Consider the following 16,764-nt stretch of genomic DNA (forward strand, 5'->3'; position numbering starts at 1 on the left):
AACTCCAGGAACAGAAAGGGAGCTGAAACCCCACCCAGAGCTGTTGTTTTGGCCCCTGCCACATGGTGTCGCTGTTGACGACTGGCAGTGTGCATCCTGGTGGATGCCCGTCCACCTGGGTGACGATGACTTGATGGGTCAGATCCCTAGAGTGTAAAGCACAGGCAGGCACACACTGTGCTCAGTGGTGAGGCTGGAGGCTGAGGGGCTGAGGACTGTCGTCTCTTTCGTGTTGGTATTTTTCCTTAAATATATTATGATCCTTGACTGAAAAGCTGGTTGAAGTCCCATGTGTCTCTGTCCTCACCCCTGATTCTGAGCTCAGATCACCAGCCCATTCTTCTCCTCCAGATGAGTTCCCCTTGGAGCCCTCTGGACCTTCTCCTGCCACTAGACTGCACTCAGAGCTACCTCCTTCTGTTCAGATCTACTCCAATCCACCCACATTTTTCTAAGTTTACACCACAGTGAGCAGGGGTTTGATTCCCAGTGAGACTTCTGGCATCCTTATGTGAATTGGCCCAACTCTCCCCAGAGCCCTATATATCAAGAAGTGGAGCAATCTTGTTAATGAAAAATAAACAAAAAAAACATTTATTATACATCACTTTCCCCTGTTCACCTTAATATTTGCATAATGAATCACTCAAGTGAGTCCTTTCATAATAACAGAAATCTCCTAATTGACCGTGCTGACCACTGGCAATTTAAAAAATTGTAGTCCAATTACAGTTCCTTCAACAATCCAGCAAACACTGACTGACTTCCAGCCTTGTGCACATTGCTGTGATAGGTGCCAGACACACAAAAGTGAGCAGGTCAGAGGAGATTCCTGCCTTCAAAATGCTTACAGTTGAGTGTAGCCAAATCAGGGACAGGGAGGGCAGATGAGCTGGTAACTCTTAGAGAAGAGAAGTAGAGAGAAAAGAGCCGATAAAGCAAGAAATGAATTAAGCAAGGAAAAAAGAGCAGCCTGGACATTGGGAGAACTGGGTTCAAGTCCACACTCGATTGGGAGAGCCTGAGCAAGCCACTTCAATTCTATGAGCCTTTATATCCCTACCTGCAAAATGGGACCACAGTTTCTAGCTTGCTGTGAAGGTGTAGACACCTGATGAATTAGAGGTCTATCAGGGTCACATGCCAGCAGGAGACTCTGGGATGTTTGGAGCAGAGTCCCCAGCCTCTTTCTCTCCCACTCACCTTCTCGCTCTCAGACTCCTCCAGCCTCTGAGTCAGGCTACCTTCAGCAGCCTGAGTTGTGAACACCTCGCAAACTCCCTGGGTCTGTTTCCCTGTCTGGGCAGGACTGCACACATACCATACACTCTCTGAGGACGCCCTTGGGGTCCTTCCCTCCAGGAAACATGGGCTTGGTTTTGGGGTGGCAGCTGGACCCAAGCTCACCTTGTCCTTGTCAGCTCATCAGATGGGGGAGACGACAGCCCAGCCTACGGCCATCAGCTCCAGGTGTGTAGCTGTGTGTGCACAGAGTTGGGGGCCTGGACCGCCACTCTCAGCTGATGATCTTCAAGGGCCCCAGCACAGGGACTGGAGCTGTGGCTCTGGAGACGGACCACCCCAGAGCAAACTCGGGCTCCACAGCCTGCGAGCTGTGTGACTTGGGCGGGTAGTATCATCTGTTTGAGCTCAGCCTTGTCACCTGCAAAGTAGGGATAATAATAGCACGTCCTGCATCAGCCTGTTGTGGGAACTAAATGAGATCATGCATGACAGGCCGCCCACAGAAGAAATCAACTAAACTCACTCATTACCATTGACCGAGGAGCCCATGCAAACACTCTGGCCTAGAAACCCAAGTTCTAGGCCCCACTTTGTCACACGACTTGCCGTGTGACCTTGAGGGAGTCCATTCTCCTCTCTGGCCTCAGTTGCTCTGTTTTCAAAACATGACGAGCATCACTGCCACCCCCGGCACCATCACTGTCACCCCCGGCACCATCACTGTCACAGCTACTACTCTGAAGCACCCATATGTGAAAGAGGTTTAAGACGTGTCCTCTCATTTTTTTTTTCAAGATGTGTCCTCTCATTTTAAGCCACCTTGTGAGGCAGATATAAATTGCCCCCATTTTGCAGATGAGGAAACTGAGATTTGAGAGGAAAGTGCCAAGCCCAAAGTCACATGGCTATAACATGTTGAAACTAGTCTGAGAGAGACAGTTCTTCCCTGAGCTGGGGGTACTATGCAGTGAGCAGGGTCCCCTTGGGACCCCAGACCAATGCTTTCAAACATGAGGGCTGTGTCTGACTGGGAGGGGACTGGAATGGTAGAGAAAGAAGATGTGCTCAGACACTGCCAATTCCAGCCCTCTGGGCAGCCAGCACGTTGATTATCCTGCGTGCACCGCAGGAAATGACAGCCTTTATGACAGCACAGTGTCACTAGAAGTGAAAGGGCTGGAATGATACCCATTAGCCAACGCACCCTGGCCCTGGGAGATTGTGGGACCCGGGGGTCATGGTGCAGCATTCCTGCTCACCTACCGTTTCCCATTTTCAGAGGGTAGGGGGCTGTGGAAAGAGCCAGGCTTGAACCCCAGCTCTCTCGCTTTTGGCCATGTGACCTTGGGATGTGCCTTCCCCCAGACAGGAGCTTTGGGTCCTCTGGCCAGCCTGTCCCTGTGGGGCCAATGTTAGTGATGAAGAAGCCCTTGGCAAATGGCTGGGGGGGCCCTGGGAAAATCTTGTCTGGTCTGCAGGTCAGACAGACCTGAGTTCATTTCCAGTCCTTTCTCTGACTCTCTGTGACCTTGGGCAGGTGGCTTAACCTCTCTGAGCCTCATTTCCCTCACGTGTGGAATGAGGATAGAAGGACCCCTCTCACGAGGTCACTTGAGGACTGAGAGAACAAGGGAGTACGCTCCAAACAGGGTCTCCATCTCAACCACTCGGGAGTTGGTACCTGGCGAGCCCTGGCCCAGGCAGGGGCTTCCCTGAGGCTGTCTCACTTCCCAGAGCTGGAAGAGTCCTTACAGGAAAACAAGTCCTCACCGGTCCCCAGGCATCTCCCCTGCGCTGCAGCTGCCGCAGCCTCCCAGCTTCCCTGCGGATCTTCGATAGACCAAGGCTATTCCCACCCCAGCCTGTCTAGCCCCTGGTCCCCCTGTGTGGAGTGTCCTTGCACTGAGAATTCCCTGATCTGGCTCCTTACTATCTTTCTCTGCCCAGTGTCCCCCGACAGGTGTCTAAAGCCGCATCCTCGCCCCTGTTGCTTTGTGCCCCTCTGCTTTGCTTTGCCTCATTCATAGAATGAATCTCCTCTGAGGTGGTGTGAGGTGTGCGCTTGCTTTTGCCTGTTTGTGCTCGCTTCCCCTGACTGCGACGGCAGCCCCATGAAGGCTGTCTTCTCCTTGTCCACCCCTGCCAGAGCCTTGCACGCATGACCGCCAGGGAGCAGTTGTGGTTGAATGAGTGAACGAACGAGGGAATGAGTGGACGGTTTCCAACTGCATTCATTCAACCTCACGGGTGCAGCAGTATTGGTACTTTTGTGCATTCTGAGTCAAGGACAGCTCCTGTGTCTTCCAGGTGCTGAGCTGTGCAGAGATGCAGACTGGCTGGGACACGGCCCCTCCCTTCAGGAGCTCACGTCTGAGGGTATGAGCCAGCTCTAAGGCTCACAGTGCTCAAAGGGTCCCTGATGCTGGGATCTGCGGGAACCAGCAGATAGCCCACTGAATTCAGGAATCTGAAGCAAGTTTAATAAAGGGGCTGTTTACAAAGGGGCACACAGAGTGCAGAGAAACCACAGGGGAGAGTGCAGAACATAGGGCTAGTTAACAGTGGGGCTCCTTACCGTCCTCTGGCTTGAAAGGTGAGGAGCGGAGACTCCTGCTTCCTGGAGGGACACAGCCAGCCAGGGGAAACAGCCCTCCGGTCTTCAGGAGGGTTGGCACCTCATTGGCTGAGCCTAGAGGGATGGGCATGGAGCAGGATGGAGAGGAGTGACAGTGGATCTGGAGCCACTAGCACAGAAATAAACAAAGTCCTTTCTTCTCAAAGGCTCTTGGGAACAAGTCAGGATTAAAATTACTGATTCGACTTGTGTAAGTGCTAGAGGAGCCCAGAGGGATGACTCATGCCACAGGAGGCTCATCAGGCAGAGGGGAGGGAATGGCATCCAGGCACAGGGAACTGCATGTGCTAAATCAAAGAGGCATGAAAGAGCATGCCACAACTGGGAGAGAGGAAGAGGGCTGGGGGCAGGGGCTGGGAAGGCAGGCTGGGAAGTTGCTATTTAGGGCACCTGGATGACACCAGCTGCTGCTCTCAGAATAACGATGGAAGCAGCCCCTGCGACCTTAGCTTCAGAGTGAAGCCCACTTGACCAAGAGGGCTAAGTGGCCGTTCTTTGATGTCATTGATGTCTTCTGGGGCACAGTCCACCACATGGAAAGGCTTTTGATCTGTTGACACCACGCTTACTGTTTGGGAGTAAACCAGCTTGGCACAGTGAAACGAACCCTGGGTTCATGTCTGTCTCTGCCACTTCCTGGCCAAGTAACGTTGGTCTGACAATCCACCAATTCTCTGGGTCTCCTCCAAGAGGCACTTCCCAGCACCCATCAGGAGCCAGGATTCCAGCCAAGGTGCTGGGGTCCAGAGAGTAACGAGGCAGAGATGATGTCAGGAGTTGGATTTGGGAGTAGGGGTCGCAGCTAGACTCTGCCACTAGCTTTCCATAACCTCTCCAAGTCTCAATTTCTTCATCTGTAAATTGGGAATAATTGTAGAAACATTAACTGAAATTTACTCTATGCTAGGCATGTTTCTAGATTTATTTTTTGCATTTACTTTCTCATTTAATTCTCTCAGCAGTAACTACAGTTATTCCCCCTGAGAAACAATGGAGGCAGGATTCAACTCAAGCACTAGCTCCGTCTGGAGAGCCCAGAACTTGCGACAGAGCAAGTGAGGGCAGTCAATGAGAATAACAGGTAACAGCTGTAACTCACATTTGTAGCTGTAACAAAATGCATGTTAGATGTTAATATTGAGCACTTTTTGTGCCTGGTGTTACCCTAAGAATCTAAGCCCTTTCTGTAAATTAGTTCATTTGATCCTTGTAATAATGCTGTGATGTACAAGTTCTGTGATGAGTCCCACTTCACAGACGAGAAAACTGAGGCCCCGAGGTGTTGAGTAACTTGCTTGAGGTCACAGCTTATAGCTCTCATGAGGTGAAGGCTAATACCGACAGCAGGAATTGTTCGAGACCCTTCATGCATATCAGCTTGTTTAGGTCCCTCGGGACAGGAGCTCAGACAGAGAGGGTGGGGTGTCTCACCCACAGTCCTATCACTAGTTAGTGGTGCAGCCAGGCCTCACATCAGGTGGTCTAGTTTCAGAGTCCGGCAGCACTAATGCTTCTGTGCCCACTGCCTACTGCAGAGACCAGCTTGGTAAGTATTGACCAGTCCTGGCCTGAAGCTGCAAAATGATTGGGGCTCCTGAGGTCCCAGAGAGGCCCCAACAAACGGCTGCCTCATCACGGGTGCCTGGTCAAATGCTACTCCCAGTGAAGCCTCCCAGGAACTCATGACCACTGTGGCCTGCCACTCACTGAGCCCCCAGGCACACAGGTGCATCACCCAGTCTAATCATCATGACCACCCCATTTTACAGACAGGAAAGCTGAGAGTCTCCAAAGAACTCAGCTCCTCTGGGGACTCTTTTCATGAAACCAAAACCACGTGGATTCTCCCAGGTGGTCTCCCTGCTGTTTGTGCCAAGAGGACCTTTTAGGGGTATTCATTCATGCCTTTGGGTGCCTGGCCCTGAACTTATGGGTGTTGGGGAGATAGAGAATGTGAGTGGTGTAGGTAGACCTGCTCCTAAACCAACAGTGACACAAAGTGGGTGAGCACTGAGGCCAGAAGAGCCCCAAGCTGCCTGGAAGCAGAAGGGCCCCCTGGAGACAGTGATGCCTGGGCAGGGTCTTGGGGGATGAGGAGGCATTAAACAGGTGAAAGGGGAGAGAGAAGGGGAAGGAAGGGCATTTCAGGCAGAGCACCGCTGGAAATTAGAAATTTGGGAGCCTCAAGGGAACCCCAAGTTCGCCAAGTGGGACAGCACAGAGTGGGAGGAGAAAGTGGAGGTGACAGGCCAGAAAGCAGGCGGGGTAGTTCCCGGCTGTCAAGATTCTTCCCACACAGCAGCTCCAAGGCCTGGGCGATCACGTCAGCATTTGGTGCTACCAGGACCCATGGACTCTAAAGGGCTCCCCAAGTCATAAATCCTGTGCACTAGCTTTGGAGCTGAGGCCTGGAGAGAAGGTGACTGGCCTTGGTCACCCAGAGGAGCCAAATCACACTCAGGTCGCCTGACTCCAAGGACACACTGTGCCTGCAGCACAATCTCACTTCTCTTTTGGGGGTGAGTTTCCACCTGATTGCCATGGAGGGTAGATCAGGGCCCCAACCCTTGGGATTCCGCTGGCAACTCTGTTGACCAGGCCCCACCCCATCACCTGGCTGAGGGAGTATCCCTGACTTTGAAATCAAACACAAACAAACCCCAAACATACACTGCCCCACACCTGAGCTCCAGGTATTGGCAGCCGAGGCCTGTGGAGTGTACACACCTCTTGTCTGACACCCAGGAGAGGAAAGGAAGCTGTTTGAATGAAAACTCCCCTGGACGGGCGCCCAGCACTTCACAGTTTGCAAAGTGCTTTCCCCTAACAGTCTTTCCTTTGATCCTTACACCTGTCCTGAAAAGGTGGTGTTGCCCATTTTATACAGAGGGGGAACCTGAGGCCTGAGAAGTAGAGTGATGGGCTGTATCACACTGTGAGTTGATGACGGATCTGAGGTTAGAAACAAGCAGCCCCTGGAGGCTGCCCGTGCTGGCCCCACAGCAACTCGTCTCTGATGAGTGTGGTGGGTAAAACCAGGAGCCATTTCGTCTGAGTGTGACAGAGGAGGTGCCACTGAGGTTGAGTCCTCAAAGATGCCCAGCATTCACCAGGCAGTCAGGGGCAGGGAGACGGCTTTCCGGGTGGAGGAAACAGCGTGAGCAAAGGCCTGGAGGTAAGAAAGCACGTGGACAGCTTGGGAGCAGGGAATCCTCCAGGGGAGGGCAGGGCACAGGGGATGTGGGGGTGTGGGGGTGGCGCCCCTCCATCACAGGGACCCCATTCTCCCTCCCTCTGTCTCCCAGCTGCCTCTCTCAACATCTGCTCTGCTGTCATTGTCAGTGCTCAGATCTGTCTCCATGTCACTCTGGAAGCTCCTGGAGGTTGAAGACCCTGTCTAGTTCGTCTCTGTGTCCTCAGCCTTCAGCACAGGCCTGGCTTCATATGGAGATGGAGTCAGTGAATGAATAAACATGAATAACTGAATGAGCCCACAGTGTATAAAATAGCAGCTAACAGTTTTTTGAGCACCACCCGTGTGCCACCAGGTGCTTGGCTGACTGCTTTCTACATGTATCCTCTCTTTAATCCCTTGAGGCCTGTGCTACTACTTACTTTTTATTATTATCTTAATTTCCATTTTATAAGTGAGGCACCAGAGGCACAGAGAGGTGAAGTAACTTGGGCAAAGTCACGAAGCCCAGAAATGTCTCTGGGATTCAAATCCAAGCCATAGGCTCATCTGAGAGATTCTGCATATGCTCTCAGGCACGTGGAAAGATGCCCTCCTGCACGTGTGTGTGTGTGCATGCACACACACACGTGGATACAGATGTGCACAGCATGGACACCCAGGCCACAGCCCCGTGCTCCTAGTCACCCCTCCTCCCCAGGGCTCGCTTACCCCCAGCAGGGTCTGGTGCTAGGCTGAGGGCAGGAGGGGTGGGAAGGAGTCAGGTGGGCTCTGAGCCTCTGGGATGCAGCTCCCTGTCCTTAGGTACCTCCAGCTCTATCAGGATTGTGGACATTTTTTGTTTACAGTTGCCCCTGTCTACATGATCCCTACCACATAGTGATGATTCCTTGTCACGAGGAAGCAAAGATTTCCCGCCTACCTCTGGCAAACCAGGCCCTGAGCTGGATCCTTAATAACAGTGTCACCCCCAGAGAAGTTCCTCAGGGTGCCCAATGTCAGGGGCAGAAAGGTAGTAAGGATGTAGGTGGGTTGAACCCTCCAGACCAGTGTGTCCCTCACTGCCATGTTTTTCATCAGGACTCCCAAGGCCCGGTAAGGTTTAATAGAGGACAATCAAGGCTCAGGGAACAGGGGAGGGACCAGAGAAGGGAAGGCCTTGCCTGAGGTCACACAGCCAGTGGAATGGGAGCTGGAAGCAGGGCTGGCAGTGGGAGAGGGTCAGAAGAGCATATTTCCATCCAGAGCTGAAACTGAGGCTGGCTGGGGGCCAGTCTGGAGGTTTGGGGTAACGCTGCCTGGACACTAGTCCTCTTTGCTAGCTCCATTTCAAAGCTGAAAGGGACCCTGGAAGGGAGGGGCCTGCTGGGTGTTGGGTGTCCAGACTAGGGCTGCAGTTCTGAGCAGCAGGGTGAGCTGGTGTGCGTGAGGAGGCCCTGGGCTGACTTCACGACGCGGCTGCGCAGGATTTCCCTCACGTGTGGCTGGGGCACAGGTGCAGGGGGCTGCATGTTGCTGTGTGTGCAGGTGCATTTGCAAACATACATATATGTCTAACATCGCCCCCATTACACCCTCAAGCGTGCCCAACTTGCTTCGCTCTGTGAAACCCCATCCCTTCCAGCATCTCATTTGATTCTCACCAAAGGGCTGTGAGGGCGTCATGGTGTGGGTTGTGGAGAAAGAGAGGCTGAGAAGGAAGCTAGGGGAGGGGCTCCTGACTGCAGGAGCGTGCGTTCACATACAGGGGTGTTCCTCTGTGTGCACGTGTGTGTGCTCTGTCTCTAGAGGGGATCAGAAGTAGTGCTCCCTGAGGTCCCTCCTGGCTCTGCCCAGCATGTTCTGGCAGGGCTGTGGGGTTTGGGGTGTTTGAGGGCCTGTGTGGGCGGGAGTGTGGTGAGCATATACATGCCTGGTGAGCAAGAACTCCTGCGTGCATGGTAGGTGCGTCCAGGTGTCTTCCTCAACCGGACGGTTCCTGAGGGCCCCAGGCCTGCGAGTGGGGAGCCGGCCCAGAGGGTTGGCGTGAGGCTCTGGAGGCCCCTCTGACCCCTGACAGTGGCCTAGGCTGGTATGGGGCACAGCGCCACCTTGTGGGGCTGCAAGGAGGGTTCCGTGGCATCACCAGGAAGCTGCTGGCCTCCTTGGGGAGGACAGTTGATGAGGGGGAAAGAGTGGCCTTGGGGACTCGGAAGGACAAACCACCCTGGGAGCTGAACTGAGCCATGACATCTGGGTTGTGCTGGTTTCCCAGCAGGAAAAAGATTGGAATGCCTCCTGGAGGGTTTTCTCCAACTTCCTAAACCAGTACCCAATCCTCCTGGCATCCTCCTTCCCCTGACTCTTAAATCCTGTTACTGTGACTAGGGAAGACAGACACTGACCTTATCCTTAAAACTGGGGTATGCGCAAGGTGACCAGTTGTCCTGGCTTGCCTAGGTTTGCCAGGACTGAGGGGGTCCCCAGGATGTGGGACCTTCGGTTTTAAAATCACAGGAGTCCTGGGCAAACTGGACTCGTTAGTCCCCTAGATGAGCGAGTGTGTCAAAGGGGAAACAGCCAGTGCAGTGGAGACAACTTCCCCGGAGCCTGGCTTAGTCTGAAGGGTGGAAAGGGGCCTCTGTGCCTTCACCCAGCAGGCTCTTGGACAATCTCTTCTCTCCTGGGAGTTTTGTTACCATCTCCCGGGTATTTGTTGACTCCCACTCTGGGGCTCCACCCAGACCTCTGTCCTGGGTTCAGTCCTCTCATCTGCTGCTCTGAATGACAACAGCTCCAGGCTGTCCCACAGGCACAGCCACCCCAGAAGCCTCAGATGGAATCCTTATGTTCCCAGGGCCTCCTTCTCCTCCTGTGTTCCTATCTCAGTGAGCGGCATTACCACTCACTGGTCACCCTGACAGACACCTGGGGCTCATCTTTGATCCCTCCCTCTCCTTCACCTCCCCATCCAGCCTGTCAATTACATGTGCCACCATCACTGCAGTCTGCTCCTGTCTCTCTCATGCTCACTGACACTATACTTAACACTAGCTTCCCTGGCCTCCCTGCCTCCAGCCATTGCCCTGAGTTCATCCACACCAAGGTCAGACCATGGAGTCTGGACTCGGCTTAAGGATGAGTAAGAACGTTGGCTTGGGCTTGGTTCCAGGTTCTAGGTCCTCAGAACTCTTGCCGTGCTGATCTGGGGCACGCATTCTTAACCTACCCTGCACTAGAGGGACTGTGAGGGAGCCATTTCTGTCCTTTGGGGACTCTGTCTGGGCAGGCTGGCCATGGCTGTCTCAGGCCCCTCTACTCCATCCTCAGACTACAGCTGGGGGTCTTCCTCCTCAGGGCCCTGCGTGGCTCCCCACTGGCCTCAGGATGAAGTTGGACCTCCTCAATCTTGTCCACAGGGCCCTGATGACCAGCTCCCATCACTCTCAGAGTCACACTTCTATCAATTGCTCTACCTGTACCCACTGTGCTGCTGGTTTTTTCTGTGCTCGGCAGAGAATGATGATGAAGTGTATGTAATGATGTGTGTGTGTGTGTGTGTGTGTGAGTGGTGTGTATGTGGTGATATTTGCATATGTGACAGTTGTGATGATGAGGTGTGATGATGGGGATGGTGTGTGTGTGTTGGGGATGGAACAAAGTTTTCAACCTAATTCTCACGTCTACTTCAACCAGAGTAGTTCCGCTTGTATTTGTTTCATGGGTTGGGGTTCCTTATGTGACTTCATTTGTGAGGAGGCTTCTGCAACTCTGAAAGATTTGTGAAGAATCAGTGCTCTAGGATGACTCGTGCTCTCTGCTCCTCCTCCATGCCAAGCGTGTTCCCATCTCGGCTCTTTGACCCAAGCTCTTGGACGACCTCCATCTCTGTCTGCAGAAATGCTGCCCTCTCAAACGCCCCTACCTCCGAGAAGCTTCCGGGGCTCAGTGGCAGGGATGGGGTCGCTCCCTCTTCTGTACACCCTGCCCTTCACTTCTACCTTCTTCTACTCTTGTCTCACACACCCAACCCGAGAGCTTACCGCCTCAGTAATCTCCACGCTGACATTCCCCCTTTCTTCTCTGCTGACTCAGAGATGCGCAGAGATGAGCAAAACCCGTCAGACTTCTCCTGCAGCACACAACCTGGGGGGAGGGGAGACAGACATAAACAGATGATACTCTGTGACATCAGAGGTCATATGATGGAGGGGAGCCCAGAGGCCCCATACCAGGGACTGGGGAAGCAAGAAAAAGGCTCCCTAGAGAAAATAATCCCAAAGCATACTTTCAAACGATGAAGCGTGAACCTGGAGAAGAAGTGGGGAGAAGTGTCCCAGACAGAAGGAATAGCATGTGCAGGGGCCCAGAGCATTAGAGGAAATGGTTGGCTTGTATGGCCAACTATAACTGGTGTACGGAGTAAGGAATGTGTGGGAGGAGCAGCAGGACGGAGGGCCTGAGAAGTGGGTGGGGAGATGGGTCATAGAGGACCTTGGGTGCTGAACTGTGGGGCTGGAACTGAATCCTAAGAAAAATGGGGCCCTTACAGGAAACTGAAAAGGTACTGACAAGGTCAGATTTACTTCAAAAAAAAATGTTTATTGTGGTAAAACACACATCACATAAAAATTTACCATCTTGGCCATTTTTAAGTGCACAGTTCATTGGCATTAGGTTCTTTCACGTTGTTGTGCAGCCATCCCCACCATCCATCCCCCTAACTCTTTTCATCTTTTAAATCTGAAACTCTGTACCCACTAAACAAGAACTCCCTATTCTCTCCCTCCAGCCCCTGGCCACCACCATTCGGCTTTCTGTCTCTGTGGTTTTGGCTACTCTAAGTACCTGAAATAAGTAGAATCATATAATATTTGTCTTTTTGTGACTGGTTTACTTCACTTTGTATAATGTCCTCAAGTTTCTTCCATGTTGTAGCATATTGCAGGATTTCCTTCTTTTTTTAAGGCTGAATAATATTCTATTGTATGTATACACCACATTTTGTTTATCCATTCATCCATCCATGGACGTGTGGGTTGTTTCCACCTTTTGGCAATTGTGAATCATGCTGCTACGAACATGGGTGTACACATATCTCTTCAAGACTATGATTTCAGTTCCTTTGGGTATATATGCAGAAGTAAATTGCTGGGTCATTTGGCAATTCTAAATTTAATGTTTTGAAGAATCATCATATTGTTTTACACAGCAGCTGTACCATTTTACATTCCCACCAACAGTGCACAAGGTTCCAATTTCTCCACATCCTTGCCAACATTTAATTTAATTTTTTATTTTTTTTGGATATAAGCCATCCTGATGGGTGTGAGGTGGTATTTAAGAAAAATAATTTGAGGTGAAATTCACATAACATAAAATTAACCATTTTAAAGTGAACAATTCAGTGGCATTTAGTACATTCACAAAGATGTACAACCAACATTCAAATCCCAAGCATTTCCATGACTCCAAAGTAAAACCCCTTATCCATTAAGCCATTTTTTCCCCATTCTCCCTTCCCCCACACTCTGGCAACAATCAACCTGCATTCTGTCTTTATGGATTTATCTATTCTGGACATTTCATTTATGGAATCATACGATAAGAAGCTTTTTGTGTCTGGCTTCTTTCCCTTGGCTTATTGTTTTTGAGGTTCATCAGTGTTGTAGCATCTTTCAATACTTCATTCCCTTTATGGACGAATAAATTCCATTGTGTGTATAGTTGTCCACTGATATTTGCAGGGACTGGTTCCAGGACCTCTGTGGATACCAAAATGCGTAGATGCTCAAGTCCCTTATATACAATGGTTCAGTATTTGCATATAACCCAAGCACGTCCTCCTGTATATTTTATTTTTTATCTTATTTTTTTTCATGCTTCATATATGCTTTATTTTTTCCTTCTATATACTTTAAATCGTTTCTAGAACCTATAACATCTAATGCAATGTAAATAGTTGTAAATACAGTGGAAGTATTATGTAAACAGTTGCCAGCCCTCAACAAATTTGAGTTTTGCTTTTTGGAAACTCCTGGAATTAATTTTTCCTGAATATTTTCCACCCACAGTTGGTTGACTCCATCGATGAGGAACCTGTGGGTACAGAGGGCCGGTTGAATTTCCCACAAATTGTTTATCCATTTATCCATTGATGGACATTTGGGCTGTTTAGGTTTACTTTTCACCCCTCTAGCCAGGTCCACGCAATGGTTTGGAGGGGACAGCCTGGATAAGGAAGATTGGCTGGGCTGTGTCAGTGATGCAGGCCTAGGGTGCTGACCCTGGAAAGACAGAAGGGCTGCATCTCTTTAGAGGGCAGATAGTTTTAAAGTGCTGGAGGGAGGAGTGAAAGATGTCTCCTCAGTTCATCACCTGTGAAACAAGCCATAGGGGTGGAGAAGTTTGAGGAGAAGATCATGACTTTGGTTTGGACCTTACAAGCCTGAGTTGCTTGTGGACCATCAGACGTAAATGTCCTCCAAGAGGTTAGAGGTGTGGGTCTGGAACTTGGGAATAAGGTCTGAGCAGAAGATTGGGGTTTGACAGTCATCAGCCTGTAGCTAAGATTATCAGGAGGGAGTGGGGAGGTGGGAGATGGAAGGGTGCTCAGAACCGGACCCTGAGGGTTCGGTTATACTGTGTGCTCCGGAAGGTGGGTCCTGACTATCTGGCTCACCACCGAGTCACCAGGGCCAAGCACAATGACAAGCAGATAAAAGTAGCCATGTAAATCCTAGCTGAGTGAATGAAAGGGTCCACAAATCCCGAGACCTAGGAAGAGAAACCAGGAGACGATGTTGTTGGAAAAAAATGAGAGGAATGGGTTTCCAGGATGAAGTGGTCAGCGGTGCCAGCGTTGCAGTCGTCATTCTGGGTAAGAACCAACAGCCCTGATTTACATCTGGGAATGAGGAGAGCCGTGGTGAAGCTGGAAGCCGGGGTCAATGCCCAGTGAGTATGGAGTCAGACTTGCAGTAGGACAAAGTCGGGGCAGTCTGGAGAGCCCTTATAGATGAGATGCTTGGAGCAGATAGGGCAGGTGAGCTACAAGGGCTCATCTGGTCAGCGGAGGCCCTGGTCAGGAAGCCAGGATTCCACTGAATGACTTGCTGAGTCCCCTCCCCTTTCAAGCATTTGAACGGCGCTCTTGGAAAATCTGCAGTGACTCCACTGTATCTTCATTAGCTGCACCCCCACACGCCAGACCCTCCCCAGGAGCCCCTCACTTGTGGCTATGACCCAGGTCCCTTGGGTCTTTTGAGGGAAGGGCTCCCTACCTTGGGGAACTCTGATGTTCCCCTGTTTTTAAGTGGCCCTGGGAAGGAGGCCGGTAGAGAAGGCATAACTAGAAATTTCCAGCTGCTCCATCAGAGTTTCCAGGACTCTGTAATAGTTTTCTTTCCCTTCTCCAAAGCTGAGATTTTTCATAAGCCCCTGGTACATCAGATGGGAAGAAGGAAGGCATCTGGGAGAGGCTGAGAGAGCCCAGGAGCACCTAAGTCAGGCGGGCTGGCCTTGCATTCAGATGGCTGACAGGACCCCCACCCCACCGCCTACTAGCCTGGAGAAGACACCCATATCAGTGATGGGAGCTCTGAGGTAACAGTGAGGATGCTCTGGCTTGTCCACTTCCTTGCTGAGTGACCGCAGGCTGGGGGCTCCTCTCCTTCAGGGCTATTTCTTGTCTCTACCATGGATTAACTTGACTGCCTGCCTAATGCTCTGACATTCTAGAGCGCCAAACTGCGGTATAGAAACCAATGCAGACACAGAACAACACAGCAGATTCCAGCCGGTGATTGGCAGATACACACCCCAGCTCCCTCACCCCTTGACTGGGACAACTTTGAGGCACATTCTACACTATCCAGAATTCCGTGGTGGAACTCTTGGTTTTCAGAAACTTGCTTGACAATACCTTCTCCACTTCTTCCCCTTCCTGTCTTATCTTCCAACATGTCTACAAGTGCTTCCTCTTGTCTCAAATCCTTGTTTCAAGGTCTGTTCCTGGAGGGACCTGGCCTCAGGCAGTATAATAATAATGTCATTTACTGAAGACCTACTATGTGCCAGGCTTCGTGTCTATAGACCTCATGTGATCCTCCTGACAACCCTTCCAAGTGGGCATTATCACCTCTTTGTCACTGTTGAGATGGCTCAGGTTCAGAGGGGAGGTAGCCTGACCAAGGACTCTTATCTGGGAAGCTTTCAATCCACAAGGGGGACCCACTCCCTGCACTTGGTAGGACTGCATGTCAAGGATCCCTCCCCAGGGGCCCAGCCCCAATGGCTGGTCACACCCAGAGCAAAGGCAGTGTGGGGCACTTGTAAGCCCTGACACTGTCCCCACAGCAGGCACCATTAACAGTGGCAGCAGTGGGCCTCCCTTCAAGGACGTCACTAGTTCAGGATATCGATGAACAAGGAGCCCGAGCTGTTGAAGGATAGGCAGACAACTCATGGTGACAGCCACCGACAGGCTGGTTTGTGGCTACTTTCGGGGATTCCCAGGAACAACCGGAGGGCCTTTTGAGAAGGGTAGGTTACTGCTTATGTAGAAGGAGGCTCAGAATCATTGTCTTTTGGACAAAAAATGGGACTCCACTTTGTCATCGCAGGTCAGTGAAGCCGGGCAACATCTGGGCTACATCCAATACGTTCTTAACATATTTGTGTGGACAGGGTATGGTCTTCGTTTATGGAAGTGCAGTTTTAGCTTTAGGTTTAAGTTTCAAAGCATGTTTCCAAGGTAAATATTTTTGTTACATAAAAAGAAAGCTATCTGGGTAATAATGAAGTCACACACTCCTGTACAATAAAATAAGCTCCTCAGGGGCCCACATTAGTCTTCACACTGGGCCCATTTTCCCTGGTGGCAGTTTTGACTACCTCCCCATTTCTGGCCTCAGTTTCCTCATGTGTGACAAGCAAGGCAGCTGAATGGGCCCCAAGCTCTCGGAGGTCTCAGGTTTGACAGGGCCTGTGGCTCTCCCTCAGGGCCACTTGGCAAATCTAGGCAGGTTCCTGCCCCCACCTAGCCTAGAAGCAGATCTGTAATTGAGCCTGCAGGGTCACTGTGACAGGCACAGCCTGTAAATCTCAGCTGGGGAAGCAGCCCAGGGAGATAAATTGTACTGCAGCTCACTCCTTCCTGGCTCTGGGGGTTAACCTGGAGAGAGGGGAGCTGACAAAGCTGTTCTCCATGGATGAGACACTCAACAGGATGGGGGCACAAGGACCCAGGCCGCCGCTGGCAGGCCAGGAATGGTTGCAGAGTGTTGTTTGCTCCTCGTAGCCCATGAGCACAGGATGATTTAAGCAGAACAGTGACTTGGTCGGAAGAATGCAGTGTCATGGAGTGTTTACCCGCCTCTTTCCTCCCCTGGATTCTAAGGCCGGACTCTGTGTCTGAGTCCACCTGGTGTGCCCAGCACAGGGATTGGGAGAGGGTAGGCAATGCCAGATACAAACAGCAGATAATAACAGTGATAACTGATACTGAGTGCTTACTCTGGGCCAGGCCCTGTGCTTAGTGTTCTACGTGTTTTATTTACACCTCACAACGGTGCCAGAAGGTACCCTCATGAGGTAGTTGAGAACGTATCTCATAGCACAGAGATATTAAGTAACTTGCCCAGCATCACTCAGCTAGTTGGTGGCTGAGCCAGGATTTAAACCCAGGTGGTTTGGCTCCAGAGCCTGGGCC

General features: G+C 51.3%; 1 protein-coding gene across 1 annotated transcript in view; it reads right to left on the bottom strand.

The window, feature by feature from the left end:
• The window catches only part of TCEANC2 (transcription elongation factor A N-terminal and central domain containing 2), an 81,590-nt gene that overhangs the window by 12,788 nt on the left and 52,038 nt on the right, over nucleotides 1-16,764 (bottom strand). The window contains exons 6-8 of the transcript XR_012079095.1: nucleotides 11,096-11,198; nucleotides 3,821-3,934; nucleotides 1,408-1,663 (exon numbers count right to left, since the gene is read on the bottom strand). The gene's annotated coding sequence lies outside the window, so the exon portion shown is untranslated. The remainder of the gene's footprint in view (nucleotides 1-1,407; nucleotides 1,664-3,820; nucleotides 3,935-11,095; nucleotides 11,199-16,764) is intronic.

The sequence above is a fragment of the Vicugna pacos genome, chromosome 13, assembly GCF_048564905.1.
Source record: "Vicugna pacos chromosome 13, VicPac4, whole genome shotgun sequence".
Taxonomy (NCBI): Eukaryota; Metazoa; Chordata; class Mammalia; order Artiodactyla; family Camelidae; genus Vicugna; species Vicugna pacos.